This window comes from Zophobas morio, unplaced genomic scaffold (genome assembly GCF_036711695.1).
Source record: "Zophobas morio isolate AGI-343-1 ecotype UQ-CSIRO unplaced genomic scaffold, CSIRO_AGI_Zmor_V1 ptg000002l, whole genome shotgun sequence".
NCBI classification, from domain to species: domain Eukaryota; kingdom Metazoa; phylum Arthropoda; class Insecta; order Coleoptera; family Tenebrionidae; genus Zophobas; species Zophobas morio.
In genome coordinates, this window is record NW_026972107.1 from 4,371,775 (window position 1) to 4,390,782 (window position 19,008).

General features: G+C 34.1%; 1 protein-coding gene across 3 annotated transcripts in view; it reads left to right on the top strand.

The window, feature by feature from the left end:
- The window catches only part of LOC135125162 (uncharacterized), a 486,443-nt gene that overhangs the window by 158,766 nt on the left and 308,669 nt on the right, over positions 1 to 19,008 (top strand). For 2 of the 3 annotated variants that reach the window (XM_064050548.1, XM_064050540.1), the window contains exon 2: positions 18,491 to 18,521. The exons of the other annotated variant lie outside the window; for it this stretch is intronic. The gene's annotated coding sequence lies outside the window, so the exon portion shown is untranslated. The remainder of the gene's footprint in view (positions 1 to 18,490; positions 18,522 to 19,008) is intronic. 3 annotated transcript variants of the gene reach the window in all.

The following is a 19,008-nucleotide window of genomic DNA, read 5'->3' on the forward strand; positions in this document are numbered from 1 at the left end:
AAAAGGGAGAAACGTTGTGTATTAATTGCATCAGAGCAAATAAGAATTTGAAATTAGACTTAGACATTAATCACTCACGTTTTGACCCAAAATGTGAAGTACTTAAAAAACAAGTGCAGCGCGCCCAGGCTAAAACAAAATATAACAATATATAGCAACCACAGCAAAATCAAGAAATATCTGACTTGAGAATTTTGTTTTTAAATATACAGTCCATCAGGAATAAAATTAATCTGCTAGAAGCTATTTTACATAATCATAATTTTAGTGTCTTGTGCATAAGTGAGCACTGGTTAACCAGTGATGAAACAGAATGCGTTACAATTAATAATTTTAGAGTGGCTGATTCTTTTTCGAGAGTGATTCACACTCATGGTGGCGTGGTTCAATGCAAAGATCCTTCCCTACAGTATGAAGACCTACCACAACTAAGTAATATATCCAAAGAAATTCATTGTGAGTTAATCGGCATATATGTTCATAAATTTGATGTACTCTTAATATCATTGTATAGATCACCCAGTTGTGATTATGATGTTTTTATTGAAACTTTAGTGAGTTACTTAATATCATTAATTATAAACAGAAACGTATACTAATTGGGGGTGACTTTAACCTTCATTTTAATGTAAACGACGTAAAGGCGCAAATGTTTTGTGATTTCTTACTTAGTTATGGTTTCCAACCTTTAGTGACTTTTCCAACAAGGGGAAGTTCCTGTATTGACAATGTCTTTTGCAATTTCTCAAGTGAAAACATAAAGGTGATTGCTTTTGAGACCCATCTGTCAGATCATAGAGGAGTAGCTATTAATATTTCTCAAATTTTTAAAACACAAGAAAAACAATTCAAACTTACAAGACCCCTCACGAATCATGGTAAATTAATTTTTTTCAATCTATTAAGTCCAGTTAATTGGGACTTTGTAAAATCTGATATTGATATTAACAATAAGTTTAACATGTTCATTAATACCATCTTATATAACTATTATATTGCATTTCCTGTAAAAACTATAGTCTGCTATAATAGAAGCAAAATTCCAAGTAATAATTGGTTTTCAACAGAACTTCAAAAGATGAGAGAAGCATTAAAATTGCTTTCCGAAGCTTATAAATTGCATGGAACTTTAGAACTCAAATCGTTGTTACTAGAATTTAGACGTAAATACAATATAGCTATTAAAAATGCAAAAAAACAAGCTAATGATAAATATATTAGAATAAACAATAATAGTCCTAAAGCAATGTGGAAATTGATCAAATGTAAAAATCCCAAAAAACAACCTAAACAAACTTTTGCTATAACACCTGATGAATTTAAGGCCTTTTTTGCAAATATTGCTGCAGACATCATTCCAACCTTGGCTCCCCCAAAATTTGATCTCATTAGTTTAATGACAAATATACCTAATATAAATACCTCATTTAATTTTAAACAAGTAACTTAGATCCAAGTACGAGATGCTTTTGTTAGCTTACGAAATAATAATTCGAAAGACATTTATGGATTTACAGTACCACTCATTAAATCCCTTAAAGACATATTAATACAACCGCTTACCAATCTGATAAACTCCTGCATTGAAGTGAATTTATTCCCTGATTGTCTCAAACGAGCCAATGTGGTTCCTATATACAAAAAAGGCGATCCTGATGATATTGACAATTACAGGCCAACATCATTATTACCAATTTTTTCGAAAATTTTTGAGAAACTAATGCTACAGCAGATTACGGAATATCTAACCAAATATAACCTTTTGACATTACAACAATTTGGTTTCCGTAAAGGCCTCTCTACTTCTACAGCCATCAGTGCACTAGTCGATAAGATAATCTAGAGTTTTGAACGTAAAGAATATTACTCAACCCATTTTTTAGATCTCAGTAAGGCTTTTGATTGCGTAACTCACGATATTCTGTTAAGAAAATTATATTACTATAGTTTCCAACCACCGAGTATAAATCTGATTATGAGTTACCTTAAAAATAGAATTCAAAGCGTATCCATTGAAAACAGATCATCTTGTACTTATTCTGTTAATTATGGGGTTCCTCAAGGGTCCATTTTGGGGCCAATATTGTTCTTGCTATATACAAACGATCTTCCAGACTACCTTAAAGAAGTTGATGTAACTCTCTACGCTGATGATACTTGCATTGGTACATCAGGAGTAACTGCCGACCTTGCCTTCAACACCAATCAAAATTCTATGAAGAAAGCCGCAGAGTGGTTCAGTGCAAATAGACTCCATTTAAATAAAACAAAATGTGTCTCAATGCTCTTTACATTAAGACCCTGCGAATGTTCCATCGACTGTGCGGAATATACAAAGTACTTAGTCATTATCGATAAGGAACTTACTTGGTGTCAGATGAAATTTCAAAAAATATCTTCCTTTTAAGAAATTTGGCTAATAATCTTTCTTTAAACTGTTTATGTATGGCCTATTATGCTCTGATACACTCTCTTCTCAATTATTCCATTTTAGTCTGGGGGCACTCATCATCTTTATCACGACTCTTTAAACTACAACGAAGATCAATCAGAATAATAGCTAATATAGGATACAGAGAAGATTGTAGAGCGTACTTCAAGTCACTAAAAATACTTACACTTCCTTCGCTTTATATTTATCGATGTTTGGAATTTATTACTCGGCATACAGAATTATATCCCAAAGTCAACCTCTATCACAACTACAGGACTAGACATGAGGATATTTGTTTCAGAAACTCGCGACTCACTAAGTCGAGGGATGCCATTAATTATTTTTGCATGCAATTTTTGAACACTTTGCCTGACGAAGTACGTAGATACAACAGTCATGATTTTCTAAAAATTGCGAAACAATATTTGATACGAAAGGCATTTTATTCATTAGATGAATACCTAAATAATAATTTTAAAGACCTGGTGTTACTATCTAGTGGTGCTTAATTTATTATATAGTAGATCATATATATTTATAGAGTTAATTCTTATTTGTCTCTTTTAAAAATTGTTATTTATTTTTAGAAAATTATGTTCGATGTATTTACTAGCTTTCTTCTGACGCGTGTAAAAATTTATTTTATTAGCACAAATAAAGATTTATTATATTATTATTATTATAGTTCATACTACATATATGTAGTAAATGTGATCAACACAGGCGCCGGCACGTCGTACTACTTCAACCCAGACCGTTCTTCTCACATACGTTCGCGTTCGGAGTTTACTGGGCCGGAAGGGGCATAATAATCAGCGAATTTAAACGGCATGAACACCAATTTTTATTTAGCGTGTACTGATTTCCTTTGGTAATTGGGGAGTTATTTTAAACCCGGCGCTGAAATCCGATCTCGTCCGATTTGAGCTGTTTACGTCCCTTGAATAAATCCAACATAAACACATTTACTATTACAATGTTCTGAAATCGGACGTAAAAACGATTCTCGCCAACACAACGGCTTGGCTCATGCAGGCAGTTTACTTTCAATTTATTTCAGGAACGTTAGGGGTTTAGCGGCGAAATATATCGGGGCGCAGATACAGCACGTACGCTTTTCAGTATTGCATGCCCACAACGATTATAAAGTTTCAATTTAGTTTTTTGCCCTTATCTCCCCCGATCGTCCAATATTTCCGAAATTAAAGCCGCCCAAGCGCTGTCGTCGCTGATGAGGCCCACCTCTGGATTTTTTACCAGCCGGGTCGCCACTTTTATTCCAACTCGTCGATCGGTGCACTTTTTTTAATAAATCCTGCTGCTGACACCACTTTCATTTTTAACTCGGCATAATAAAGTGTAATAATTCGTGATTAACTGCCGCCGCGTACCAGACAAAGCTTTTACCCCAAGTGAAATATGTTATGTTGAACTTTAATTTAACTGCAACGAGTGAAAAAACCGCTGTTGGGGTTGTTTCCCACTTGTGTACTCTCTAGATTTACAGCGACGGAAGAAAATTCAATAGCAATAATAAGCTTAACAAAGCATTGTTGGCGAGCAGATGAGCACGGAGAGAATTGGAAGCGGCACTCATTAGAAATCTTCGAGTAACTTAATATTTTAGGAGGATGACACTTTTTCAAAGGCGCTTTTGTAAACTACCGAGTTAAATTTTTACTGGATTTTCCGGATAACGGATATCGGAGTATACACGCTCGGATGGCTTCGAGTAATACACTTCACGTATCATCAGAAGCGACTTAAGGTAACTTCAAACAACTTTAGAAAATTTTTGACATAATATTAAAGCGACTTCTTTACAGGCGCACTGTAAATTTATAATATTCCTGTATGTTATTTATGGCAGATGTTTAGATCCTGTCATAAGTGTGGCGCTCTATAGTGAATGCCAACACGTTTCGGAATTTAAACCATGAAATATAGAGAAGGTGGAAATAAGGTGCCAACATTTTTAATAAGTAGACGTTTTTGCACCCACTTTGAATATCATTCCTGTGATATTTTTCTGAGTCAACGTTGTTAACAACATTTCGACAAACAACTTTCAAATACAGATGCAATTAATTATTTGAATTTGAACAAATTTCGAACGTTGTATTTTTATGTTCAAAGCGCGGTTCCCCCGAGGCCATTGAGTTATTGTGTTTGTGTTTGCAGCATAAATTTGCTTAAAAATCGACCAATGTTTTCTAAGTAAAAAATGCTTAACGATGCAAGGGGTTTGCGGAAATGGCGCAGCAGGTGGATTCCATCCCGATTTTGGCTGTTTTTGAACCGAGACGCTTCGGGTGTTCGATTCCTCGTCGAAATTAAAAATTCTAAAACACCTTGTTCATTGGCGTCGGGCCGCGGATCAGCCATTTAAAAAGAGACAGCTGATGAGCCCTCCGAGACCACTTAAACCTGCTCGAGTTTATGAAGTATAAATTAAGTTTCAATTCGCGCCGGCAGAATAAATAACAACGGCAATCGTAATCATGAAATACAGCCACTCTTTGAGGCATAAAGGCGAAGTTTATAAATTATCCTTTATTACTGGCAGAACAACGGTACTTACAACAAAACTCGCCAACTTTCAAGAGAACAAATCTTAACGATGTAGTAACCAGGAGCAAGAAGAAACAAAGCAATCAAAAGAGAAAGTTGGTGTCGAGGGTAACCGCGTTCTTAATGGCACCCCCGGTTAAAAGAACGATACTGCCCTCGCAGGAGTTGCCTGGTCGAAGAGCGCGTAATGGCTCAGGGCAGCTGGACGAGCTTGCAGCTTTATTGCCGTTTTACTGCGTCTCTTCTTGCTTACACCTACGACGACAACTACACCCCATATGAATATCAGACCCTTTTACGATCTGCCAACGCTGTAAATTATTTAAGTGCCCAAGTTGGCCAGCGGCGGCTTATTGTTGCAACTTCTAGAGGACCCGATTTATTGCTTGGACCGGTAGATAGCGAGGCGGATTCATAAACCACTAGTACAGAAACACTGAACAACAATTTCGAACAGTGATTCGTTCAGACTGTCGATAACATTAGCGACGATGGCTCCCTTGTCAACTATGAATTTTGATTTTAAATTTCAGGCGCCATATTTTTCGGGCCGTCCAATCCATTAAACAAACGTAATTAGTTCATGCAAGCCGGATTCTGCAGTGAATCAATGGATTTATTCCTGGCGATTTGATTTGTCCCCCCGTCCCTGACAATTTTATTCCGGCAATTTCGTCATTTAACTGCAGCGCCAAATATGTACATTAAACTCCGCGTTGTCACCAAAACAAATAAAATACGAAAATTTAATCCCCTATCCGCAGTTTTAATTGTTATTCACGCATATAAATTATTGATATTAAAAATCACATAATACCACGCAACAGTTTAAATGTAGCAAAATGAGTCGTAAAACACTACCAGTTGTGGTAAAACAATCACTTTAGAGAATAAATCACGCGTTAATAACGCCAGTCCATATCCACGTCATGAAAGCATATTTTTCGCGCCGGATAACGCCATAAATGCTGGTGCGGAGGAATTAAAAAGCGGCTTCTTCGACGTAGCTTCGAGGCAATCAGTTTACAATTTTCTGCAAGACGAACGCCTCCTTGCCGACACCGCCGATGTAATATAAGAACTAAAATCCTAAATGCGAAATACGCATTAGCCGCAGAAAGACTCCACCTGAATTTATTCAGGGGATTTGGGGTTTTGGCGCTTTCGAGGGGAACGTTTCAAAATATAGCCGGCGCTCGCTAATTGAATTGTGCTGGAGGTCTCGGCATAACCGCGAGGTGGTTTGTGATTGGAAAAGTCTCCGGTGACAATAAACAAGACAAAGAAAAAATAAATATGGGGAACGCTACGCTGTGAGAGGCACTTTTAAAAAAATCGGACACGCGCGAGGGACGATTATAAAACTATACGAATTAAGTTTAACGAAGGCGAGGAGACAGCAATCGATTCGTTTCGTCTGCATCCCGCAGCGACTGAGGCCATAAAAGTGAATAAAAACGTAAATAATTCTCGGAGAATCAGTGTTGACAGTTGCTCTATTTGTTTTTTAGGAGCCAAGTGTATTTGTTGGTAAATATTCATTACTTTTGTAGCAGCGTTCCGAAGCCGGACGCAGGATCCCGGCAAAAGGGTATTGTTTTAGTTAAGAGCGTGTTTTTATTAATATTGCAGACTCAAGCCTTCCTTTTCCCACGTGCGGCTGGAAGTAGCTGCTCTGCCCCCGGAGGGTCATACAAAAGAGTCTATTCTCGGTGTGAATTCAGACATCTCGAAATAAATAAACAAAGACATGGACATCCGTATCGCGGTTTTATTATGAGTGCAAACAGACCGGCGGCGACTGGCTCTTTAATTTCAGTCACGTTTTCAGGTTAGGTGAGTTTATTGAAAGACACGGAGGCCGGGTTCTGTGTTTTATGAAGAAATCGGGCGAGTAGCTAAGTTTGTTTTTAATTGGAGTAAGTGTAGATCGAATTTCGACGGCACAAAGACAGCTCTTCCAATTAAAATTTCGGCGCTAAATGGAAACAGGTCGTCGGAATAAACAGCAAGAAAGATTTTTCATTAAAATTAAAAGACTCTTAACTCAGTCGAAACATGTTCGCATTATAATTTGTTATTCCGCGGAGCAGAAAAGCATTGTCTTTTAAAAGTGTTAATTCTTTCTTTCGCCCTCCGCTTCGTTAAGTCTCGTTAATGTGAAACTGTCAGGATAGGAGGAAACAAATTTATTTTAGTGTAATTAAAAATTGTGTTGGCTTCCATACGCCAAAGACACGACTGCAACAAATTTAATTCTCGTCCGGATTTTCGACGGAAATTAAACACGAAAACACAAAAATAGACATTGTCCAGCGCAGAACAACAAAACTAGCGCCACTATCTTTATTCTCTCCAAATGTTTGAATTCACACCAAGAATGAACTTCACCTTATGACTCTCCAGGGAAGCGGCAGCCACTCTGAGCCACACTTGGGATTACAACAAGCATCTCAAAGTTACAATATTAATAGAAACAGTCTTAACTAAAACAAAACTCCGCGACTGAAAACATTCGCTCTTCCACCTAAAATCTAGCGTTGTTTTATTTCTTCCATCAGTGATAAAACTTCAGACGAAGTTGTGTTTCTAATAGGAAAAGATTTACACTGACTCTACTCACAGAGACGAGAGCTCATTGTGCAAACCACAGAAGTTGGTTTATTAATTGCGAAAAAAGACTAAAAAATAGAGCGCACAGAAAAGCAAATGGATGAATATCTACCAATTATTTTTCTGCTTCTAAAATAAAGAAAACGCTTTTATAAAAACCGTCGGCGGTGAAGTAATCCGAAACAGTTAATTCTGCTTTAAATAACACTATCCCGGCGCATCCACCAATTTGCGGTTGTTTATACATATCTTTCAATTTTTCACTTGCTGAGTTTGGCTGAATGCCGTTAAATGTTGTATTTATATATACGTTGGTTGTAATCTATGACATCAAGCATGAATACGTTATTTGTTAAACGCAGTATGCAACTCGGCGTCCCGAAACCACGCCCCTTCGATTACGTCACGGTTTTAAAGCGCTTTTTAGCGTAATCTGCGAAATAATGAATTCGCGTCCGACACCGCGGCCTGGAATTCGTTATCACAAACGCGAGATAACAACTCGGTTAATTATTAACTTCCCGTTGCTTTGATACAAGTGGTAGTTAATAATATTAATCAGCGATGCGTGCAAGAAAGAAGTGGTGTCGTTAACCTGGAAACGGCCAAACTCGTAGACATTTTCCACAACAGCGTTCCAATTAAACAGACGGTTAACACAGCTCTTAACTTCAATAAATTAGACAGACAGAAGCTCGCTTATTTTCGAAACGGTCTTGATAATAGAATAATGGCGACCTTTACTCAAGCAAACGGTAGTTTTTCCGATAAAATCCGTCTTTACGAGCGGGCTGCAGCATTATGAAGTTTACTGAGCTCAGTGTAAAACTGCTGTATTGATTCTTTATAACATAATTTTGTCGGTATCAAGAATAAATTCTCTGGAGTTCTGTCTGGCGTTAATCCCTCCAGCAAGCGCTCGCTGGATATCCTTTTGATTTTCCTTCGACAAGCCTCAGCTAATAAAATATAGTGCCGAGGAATAAAGAGGTAGTAAAGCTGCAATAACACTTCTCATATGTGGAGGAAAACGAAACGCATCGACATAAAGCGACTTATAACCCATAATCAGGGCGAGAAATAAAAGAAACGCTAAAACTCCGCACGCTGACAGATTAGTTCGGGGGTAATTGGCCGAGTCGGCGCTTAACCCCCAAATAAAATTTTAAACCCAAAAGGAGAACGGCTAAAAGGGATGTCACTTGGTTTTTAATATTTTTTCTAATCGGGTTATGTACCTGTAGAAAACCGACTTTACGGCTAAGACAACTCAAAGGGGAAGTTGTAAAGCGCACTTTCATAACGAAATATTGCTGCAAAGTTTCTTGAAGAATAAACCCCGATAAGTTTGCTTGTCTCACCACGGCATAATGCAACACCTGGCTGCAATTACGGCGCGAAAATTAAAAATTAAACGACCTCATAAAAGTGTCTCGGAGACGAATTTGACTTGCTGTTAACGTCACGCGCACCCTTCATAAGTGGATTAGTTGGAAGAAAATGTCGGTGTCATTAAGACCGACACGAAGGAGCGGCTCTTACCACCGGCGAAAATATAAAAATATCCGCCCTAACTCGCTTAAGATTCCATTAGCGACGCAATGACTAAATTATATCAATAATATAGGACCTGTTAAAGCCCTAATATGACGAGATATCCGCGCGAAAGCGCCTTTTTAGCAAACCCTAAATCATATCAGCGCGCAGTCAAAAAACCTTAACAATTCGGATAATAGTTAACTCAAATCAGGTTAGATCGGAGTAGTACAAGTCACATGATAAGCTGTAGTTGCTAGAATTCTTAATTAGTTGCCGAGGTAAAATCGTAAAGTGAAAGGCGGGAAGCTTCCGCTCTATACACAAACTTTAATTTTTTTGTAGTTTCAAAGCCATCTGTGGTTACATTTGTAAAATGTGCGTGTTTACAGGGGATTTATGCCGTTAAAACCCAAAGGTCATCATTAATTAAATTGGAATTACGGCGCGCTCATTTTTGTAAACACTTTTGCAGTTTCAGTGGACAGTGTTTGTTTGCGCTGCGGAAATAAATAGAATATATATTATAATTGTGGTGGTTGGTTTGTGTTAATATTAATGTTGGAAATGTACGCAGAAAGCGTGCAGCAAATACAGTTTGTTTTATTCGAATTTTCACAAATTTTTTCAATAGCAAAATGTTTCAATATACATTCTATGATAATTTTGGCCAATTGAAGTATTTAAATTTTTTGGATTTAAAAGGAAACTTAAACCAAATATTTTTAAATCTTGTACTGGGAGCATAAACAAACACGTGACGTTTTTGAAATCAGCACGTCGAAATCTGTATCTTAGTTTTTTTGGGAAATTTTTGACAACTTTCAAAGGTCAAATTTTTCAATACTTGCAGTACATCCCCTGATAATTTCCGCTAATTTTCGACATTTTCGATACCAAATACATTTTCTTGTCGATTTCTGCTTCCAGAAGTTAGTTTTGGCGTAATTTGTTCGATGACTCCTATCATTTTTCCAACATAGTCAACTGGAATACTCAATTATGTTAGATTAAAAAAAAATTGATTTTCAAACCGAAAATGTTTATGGTCCTCTTACCCGGAAACCATAAATACGTTATGTTTTTGGAACCAGCACGTGTGAATCTTGACAACTTTTTCGAAAGCTACATTTCTCAAAAGAGTTTCGGCCAATTTTAGACCGTCTTTGATACTTCACTAAAGACATTTTTTATGGATTTGGAACTTGCAGAAGTTAGTTCTTCGATAACTCCGATTTTTCCAACATTGTCCATTGAAATATTGCTATTTTTTTGGATTTAAAAAAAATGGATTTTCAAATCGAATATTTCTAAAATCTTGCACTGCGATCATAAAACACGTTGTCTTTTTGGAATCAACACGTCGAAATCTATATCTTTTTGGGAATTTTTTGACAACTTGAGAAATCAAGGAACCGAAAAAAAGTCGAGAAATCGAGAAATGGGAAAATCAAATTATAAAAAATCCAAAAGTCAAAAAATCAAGAAGTCGGGAAGTCAAAAAATCGAAAAATCGAATATTTAGAATTGCTGAATAATCGAAAAATTTTAAAATCGAATACTTGAAAAAACGTGAAATTGATAAATCGGAAAACGGAGAAATCGAAAAAAAAACCAGAAATCGAAAATTTGAGAAATCCAGAAATTATAGAATCGAAGAATTGAAAAATCCCAAACTGAAATGCAAAAAAATTGGGAAATCCAAAAATTGGAAAATCAAAACATCGAAAAATTGGAAATTCGGAAAGTTGAAAAACCAAAAAGTCGAAAAATCGAAAGATTGAAACATCGAGAAATTGAGGTATCAAAAGATCAAGAAATCGAGAAATGAAAACTCGAGATGAGGAAAGATCTAAATAGCCCAAAATATAAAAATTAAAAATTGAAACAGTGAAAAATTTAAATAGATAAATCGAAAAATTGAAAAATCGAGAAATGAAAAATCCAAGCATTTAAAAACCGAAAAATTGAAAAATCGAAAAATGTAAAATTTAAAAAACCAAAAATAGAAAAATCGTATAACTGAAAAATAAAACAAAACGAGAAATTGAGAAATCGAAAAATTAAAATGTGAAATAAATGTGGATAAATCGATAATTCCAAAAATCTAAAATTTAGAAACGTTGAAAAATAGAAAAATAAAAATATCGAGACAGCGAAAATTTGAAAAATCGAGAAATTGATGAATCGAAAAGTTGAAAAATCCCACAACTGAAATGCAAATAAATTCGGAAATCGAAAAATTGGAAAATCTAAACATCGAAAATTTGGAAAATCGAAGAATTGAAATACCAATAACTAAAAATTCGAAAAATTGAGAAATCGATAACTCGACAAATCTAAACACCGTAAAATTGGAACATCGAGAAATTGAAATGTCAAAAGAGCGAGAAATCGAGACGCTAAAAGTCGAAAAAGCGAAAAGCAGAAAAATCGAAAAATTAAGTCTGAAAGAACTGTGATAAATCGATAAATCGATAAATCGAAAAAAGGAAAAATCGTAAAATTTAAATTACTAAAAATTGAAAAATCGAAGAATTGAAGAACTGAAAACTTTAAAACTGAAAAATCGAGAACTTGAGAAATCAAGGAACCGAAAAAAGTCGAGAAATCCAAAAATGGGAAAATTAAATTATCAAAAATTAAAAAGTCGAAAATTCAAAATGTCGAGAAGTCGGAAAGTCAAAAAATCCAAAAATCGAATACTTCAAAAACGTGAAATTGATAATTCGAAAAACATAGAAATCGAAAAAAAAACCAGAAATCGAAAATTTAGGAAATCCAGAAATTATACAATCGAAGAATTGAAAAATCCCAATCTGAAATGCAAAAAATTGGAAAATCGAATAGTTGAAAAACCAAAAAGTCGAAAAATTTAAATATCGAGAAATTGAAATATCAAAAGATTAAGAAATCGAGAAACGAAAATTCGAGATGTGGAAAAATCTAAATAGCACAAAATATAAAAATGATGAATCGAAAACTCCTACAACCGAAATGCAAAACAATTGGGAAATCGAAAAATTGGAAAATCAAAACATCGAAAATTTGGAAAAGCGAAGAATTGAAAAACCAAAAGCTAAAAAAATTCGAAAAATTGAGAAATTGATAACTCGAGAAATCCAAACACCGTAAAATTGGATCATCGAGAAATTGAAATGTCAAAAGAGCGAGAAATCGAGAAGTGAAAAATAAAAAATTAAAGTCTGAAAGAATTAATGGATAAATAAAAAAATCATTTTTCCAACATCGTCAACTGGAATACTCAATTATGTTAGATTAAAAAAAAATTGATTTTCAAACCGAAAATGTTTATGGTCCTCTTGCCCGGAAACCATAAATACGTTATGTTTTTGGAACCAGCACGTTTGAATCTTGACAACTTTTTCGAAAGCTAAATTTCTCAAAAAAGTTTCGGCCAATTTTCGACAGTTTTTGATACTTCACTAAAGACATTTTTTATGGATTTGGAACTTGCAGAAGTTAGTTCTTCGATAACTCCGATTTTTCCAACATTGTCCATTGAAATATTGCTATTTTTTTGGATTAAAAAAAAATGGATTTTCAAATCGAATATTTCTAAAATCTTGCACTGCGATCATAAAACACGTTGTCTTTTTGGAATCAACACGTCGAAATCTATATCTTTTTGGGAATTTTTTGACAACTTGAGAAATCAAGGAACCGAAAAAAAGTCGAGAAACCGAGAAATGGGAAAATCAAATTATAAAAAATCCAAAAGTCAAAAAATCAAGAAGTCGGGAAGTCAAAAAATCGAAAAATCGAATATTTAGAATTGCTGAATAATCGAAAAATTTTAAAATCGAATACTTGAAAAAACGTGAAATTGATAAATCGGAAAACGGAGAAATCGAAAAAAAAACCAGAAATCGAAAATTTGAGAAATCCAGAAATTATAGAATCGAAGAATTGAAAAATCCCAAACTGAAATGCAAAAAAATTGGGAAATCCAAAAATTGGAAAATCAAAACATCGAAAAATTGGAAATTCGGAAAGTTGAAAAACCAAAAAGTCGAAAAATCGAAAGATTGAAACATCGAGAAATTGAGGTATCAAAAGATCAAGAAATCGAGAAATGAAAACTCGAGATGAGGAAAGATCTAAATAGCCCAAAATATAAAAATTAAAAATTGAAACAGTGAAAAATTTAAATAGATAAATCGAAAAATTGAAAAATCGAGAAATGAAAAATCCAAGCATTTAAAAACCGAAAAATTGAAAAATCGAAAAATGTAAAATTTAAAAAACCAAAAATAGAAAAATCGTATAACTGAAAAATAAAACAAAACGAGAAATTGAGAAATCGAAAAATTAAAATGTGAAATAAATGTGGATAAATCGATAATTCCAAAAATCTAAAATTTAGAAACGTTGAAAAATAGAAAAATAAAAATATCGAGACAGCGAAAATTTGAAAAATCGAGAAATTGATGAATCGAAAAGTTGAAAAATCCCACAACTGAAATGCAAATAAATTCGGAAATCGAAAAATTGGAAAATCTAAACATCGAAAATTTGGAAAATCGAAGAATTGAAATACCAATAACTAAAAATTCGAAAAATTGAGAAATCGATAACTCGACAAATCCAAACACCGTAAAATTGGAACATCGAGAAATTGAAATGTCAAAAGAGCGAGAAATCGAGACGCTAAAAGTCGAAAAAGCGAAAAGCAGAAAAATCGAAAAATTAAGTCTGAAAGAACTGTGATAAATCGATAAATCGATAAATCGAAAAAAGGAAAAATCGTAAAATTTAAATTACTAAAAATTGAAAAATCGAAGAATTGAAGAACTGAAAACTTTAAAACTGAAAAATCGAGAACTTGAGAAATCAAGGAAGCGAAAAAAAGTCAAGAAATCCAGAAATTATAGAATCGAAAAAAAAAAGAAGCGCTGAAAAGTCGAAAAATTTTTAAATCGAATACTTCAAAAACGTGAAATTGATAAATCGAAAAACATAGAAATCGAAAGAAAAAAACAGAAATCGAAAATTTGAGAAATCCAGAAATTATAGAATCGAAGAATTGAAAAATCCCAATCTGAAATGCAAAAAATTGGAAAATCGAATAGTAGAAAAACCAAAAAGTCGAAAAATTGAAATATCAAAAGATTAAGAAATCGAAAAACGAAAATTCGAGATGTGGAAAAATCTAAATAGCACAAAATATAAAAATTAAAAATTGAAACATGAAAAAATTTAAATTTAAAAACAATCGATAAATCGAAAGATTGAAAAATCGGGAAATTGAAAAATTCAAAAATTTAAAAACCGAAAAATTGAAAAATCAAAAAATATCGAATTTAAAAAACCAAAAATGGAAAAATCAAGAAACTGAAAAACAAAAGAAAACCAGAAATCGAAAAATCGTATAACTGAAAACAAAACGAGAAATCGATAAATCGAAAAATCTAAAATTTAGAAACGTTGAAAAATGTAAAAATTTAAAATTCGTAAAACTGATAGATCGGAAAACGGAAAAATCGAAAAATAAAAAAATCGAGACAGCAAAAATTTGAAAAATCGGGAAATTGATGAATCGAAAACTCCTACAACCGAAATGCAAAACAATTGGGAAATTGAAAAATTGGAAAATCAAAACATCGAAAATTTGGAAAAGCGAAGAATTGAAAAACCAAAAGCTAAAAAAATTCGAAAAATTGAGAAATTGATAACTCGAGGAATCCAAACACCGTAAAATTGGATCATCGAGAAATTGAAATGTCAAAAGAGCGAGAAATCGAGAAGTGAAAAATAAAAAATTAAAGTCTGAAAGAATTAATCGATAAATAAAAAAATGAAAATTTGAAGAGCAATTGAAGAAACGCTGAAACTGAATCATTGAAAAACTGGGATCGAGTAATCGAAAAATGGAAATACCAAAAAACCTAAAAAATTAAAAAATCAAAAAATTGAATTGAAAACTTTAAAACTGAAAAATCGAGAACTCGAGAAAAAGACAAATCAGAATATCAAAAATTCAAAAAGTGGGAAAATCGTAAAATTGAAAAATCGAAAAATCTAAAATTTAGAAACACTGCATAATCGAGAAATTAAAGAATAGAGAACTTGGAAGACCCCAAAACTGGAATGAAGAACAATTGAAAAATCGAAAAATTGGAAAACCAAAAATTAGAAAAATCGAAAAATTGCGAAATCGAGAACTGAAGAAATTCAAACACCGAAAAACTGAAACATCGAAAAATGGAAATACCAAAAGATCCAGAAATCGACAAACGAAAACTCGAGAAGTGGAAAAATCTGAATAGTCCAAAATCGAAAAATTAAAAATTAAAACATTGAAAAATTTAAATTAAAAAAAAATCGATAAATCGATAAATTCAAAAAACCGAAAAATTGGAACACGGAAAAATGTAAAATTTTAGAAAAGAAAACTAGAAATATTCAGAAACTGAAAAATAAAAGAAAATGAGAAATCTAGAAATTGTACAAAACTGAAAAATGAAAGAAAAATTGAAAAATCAAAACACTGAAAAAATCCAAAATTGAAACATCGAAAAACCGAGATACGTAACTAAAAATTGAAAAATAGAGAAATCGCAAAATTGAAAAATCAAGGACTGAGAAATCGAGGAACCGAAGAAAAGTCGTGAAATCGAGAAGTGGGAAAATCAGAATATCAAAAATCTAAAAATCGAAAATTCGAAAAGTCAAGAAATCGGAAAGTCGAAAAATCGAAAAATCCAAAATTTACAAATGTTGAAAAATCGAAGAATTTAAAAATCGACTACCTAAAAAATCGTAAAACTGATACATATATCAAAAAAAACGAGAAATCGAACATTTGAAAATTCGGGAAATTGAAGAATCGAAAAAAATATTCAAAAATAGAAACGTCGAAATCTCGATAATTCGGGAAATTGAAAAATCCAAAAATTTAAACATCGAAAAGTTGGAAAATCGAAAAATGTAAAATTAAAGATACGAAAAATAGAAAAAAACAAGGAACTGAAAAATAAAAGAAAATGAGAAATCGAAAAAACGTATATTTAGAATTTAAAAATCCGAAAATTAAAATATTAAAAAATTGAAGAATCGGGAAATAGATAAATCGAAAAAACGAAAAACTGAAAAATGGAAGAAAAATTCAAAAATATTAACACTGAAAAAACCCAAAATTGAAACATCGAAAATCTGAGATAACTAAAAATTGAAAAATAAGGAAATCGAAAAATCGAGAAACCAAAAACCTTAAAAATCGAAAAATCGAAGAATTGAAGAAACGAAAACCTTAAAATTGAAAAATCGAGAACTCGAGAAATCAAGGAACTGAAAAAAACTCGAGAAATCGAGAGATAGGAAAATCAAAATATCGAAAAATGTAAAAGTCGAGAAATCAGAAAGTCGAAAAATCGAATAATCCAAAATTTAGAAATGCGGAAAAATCGAAAAATTTAAAATTCGAAAACTTGAAAAAAATGGAAAAATCGAGAAAACGAAAATTTGAATAAGCGAGAAACTGAGGAAAACCGAAAAATTGAAACATCGGGAAACTAAAATATCAAACGATCCAGAAATCGAGAAACCAAAAAAAATGTGTTGACAAAAATAGTCTTCAAGGAACAAAAATGCCACACTTAAAATGTGTCAATATTTTCCTATAGTGTCGTTTGGAAAACCGATTTTATTAAATTACGCGTTTAGTTTTAAACACAATTAATTAGAGTTTCCATTAGCATTAAAGCCTGTGCAAATAACCAAATTCATAATTAAAAACATGAATAATAAAATCCAAAACTACGGATAACGTAATGACGTTAATAATTTCGAACCGGTTTATTTTAGATAAGCCCTAATTTGACGAAATTTTGTTCCATTTTATTACAATGGCGTTATCTTATAAAGCAACAAAAAGGATTTAATTATATCACAAAATTATTTACATAGAATTAATATTAAAGAGGGTGGCGAGTTTATACAAAACGAAATTAACGCCGAGAGTATAATTTAACGACCCACTGACACATTTTAAAAATAACATGACAGCAGCAAGACATTATCCTGTTTCATTAGTCTTTTTAAAGTAAATTTGCGCGAATGATAAAATATTTAAAAAATTCTTATACAATTTTGATTTTTTTGTCTGAGGTAAAAACTCAACACGGATTCATAAACCACAAATAGTAGTTAAAAGTGGCAATTTGCCAAGGTCGGCTTAAAAAGTTAGTTTTGCTAATAGTCGCAGAAATAAACCGTAGACGCTGCTTTATTCCCACAACTCCAAGTTTCCTCTCATCCAGTGCTTCCCAAAGTAAATAAAAAACTTATATTACACTATCATCTCCACGTTCGTTTTGTGTTCCTCCGGTTACCCTCGCCCCCATTTAAATGCTCGAAAGACACCTTTATTTGCCATCATTACCTAGCATTAAAAACTTTGAACATTCGCCTAATGGAACCCGGCCACGGTGATTGACGTTCTCTGTCCGTGTGCCAGGAACAATGTTCCCAGCAACAATACTCTTTTTACCGGCCTTCCCGTACCTCTGCCCACGGAACCAAGACAATCCAGGTTAATCCGTTCTCCTCCTTGTTCTTAACAGCCATTATGAATTTCTTCCGCTCCCGTCCGTTTATTGAAAGTTGAGGTCTATTGTTGTAGCCGGGCCGATCTCCCACTTCGAAAATAATTACGGCTCCGTCCAATTTGTAACTCGATAACCCGGCCCAGAATTCGTGCTGCAATGTTGGTAATGTGGTCGTGTCCCGGATACGCGAGGCCCTATCAAGTCGGCGTCTTAATGACGTCACCGATACGGCCACTAACAATATGCAAACACGCAAACACGACTGCATCGCATAAAGGGCTCGATAAATAAAAAGGGCGAAAAGGGCGCTGACGGACCTAGATAATAAAGTGTGGACAATGCAGCAACAAACCGCACCTTATATTCGTTGTTCCATCTGTTCGGTAACTTGAACCGGCTTCTGCGGATTACACTATATTGAATTAGACGTCTCGATTTTCCACTCATTTTGTGTCTAGTATGTGCGTAATTGCGTTATCTTTCGGTTGTTCATTTGGGCTGGCGCCGGCCCTGGCGCGGGGCCCGAAATAGCCGTCCTTCGTGCAGCTGCGGTGCCACTTCAGTAACAATATGCAAACACGCGATTTGACGTTTTTATCGGCACAGACGCTTGACTTTGTAAAGTTGCTGCAATATATTAGGATATATGGCCCTCGAACGGCTGTATTTCCCCGGAAAATTGTATAGGACGATCTGAATAGAGAGAGGAAAAGCGGCGCGGTTCGATACACCTGAATCGATATTTATTCGTGTTTATTGTTTGCAGGAATTTTGAGGATAAAGGCCGCTGGAGGGAGGTGAGTGATAGATTTATGGTTGTGTTTGTGGCCGGAGTGACGGAATGTCATTCTGGGGCGCCGTTTCTGCCGAATATTGCAAATTACTTCATTAGCAAGTCGGTCCTGGATACAGTTATGCAAGGACCTACGGCGCAACTATTCGATCAATTCGTGGTATCTGTAGCGGGCCGAGGCGCCAGATGGATGTACAGTGGCAGACAACAATAATAACTTGAAGATATCGCCTGATTTATGGTCAGCTAATACAGGATGTTCGAAATGGGATTTTCATGTAGGCTTCGAACCCCTTTTATCATTACGCGCATCGAAAAGTTGCCAGGGATGAATGCGTGTTTGCGAGCTTTGTTAACACAAAGTATGAAAAAATATTGACAGTGCAGTCGACCAGTCGACATACAAAAGACAGAGCCGCACAAAAAACTGTGACGACCTTGAACAATATTGATTCAAATAAAAACACATACATACACATTTTCTTGTGGTA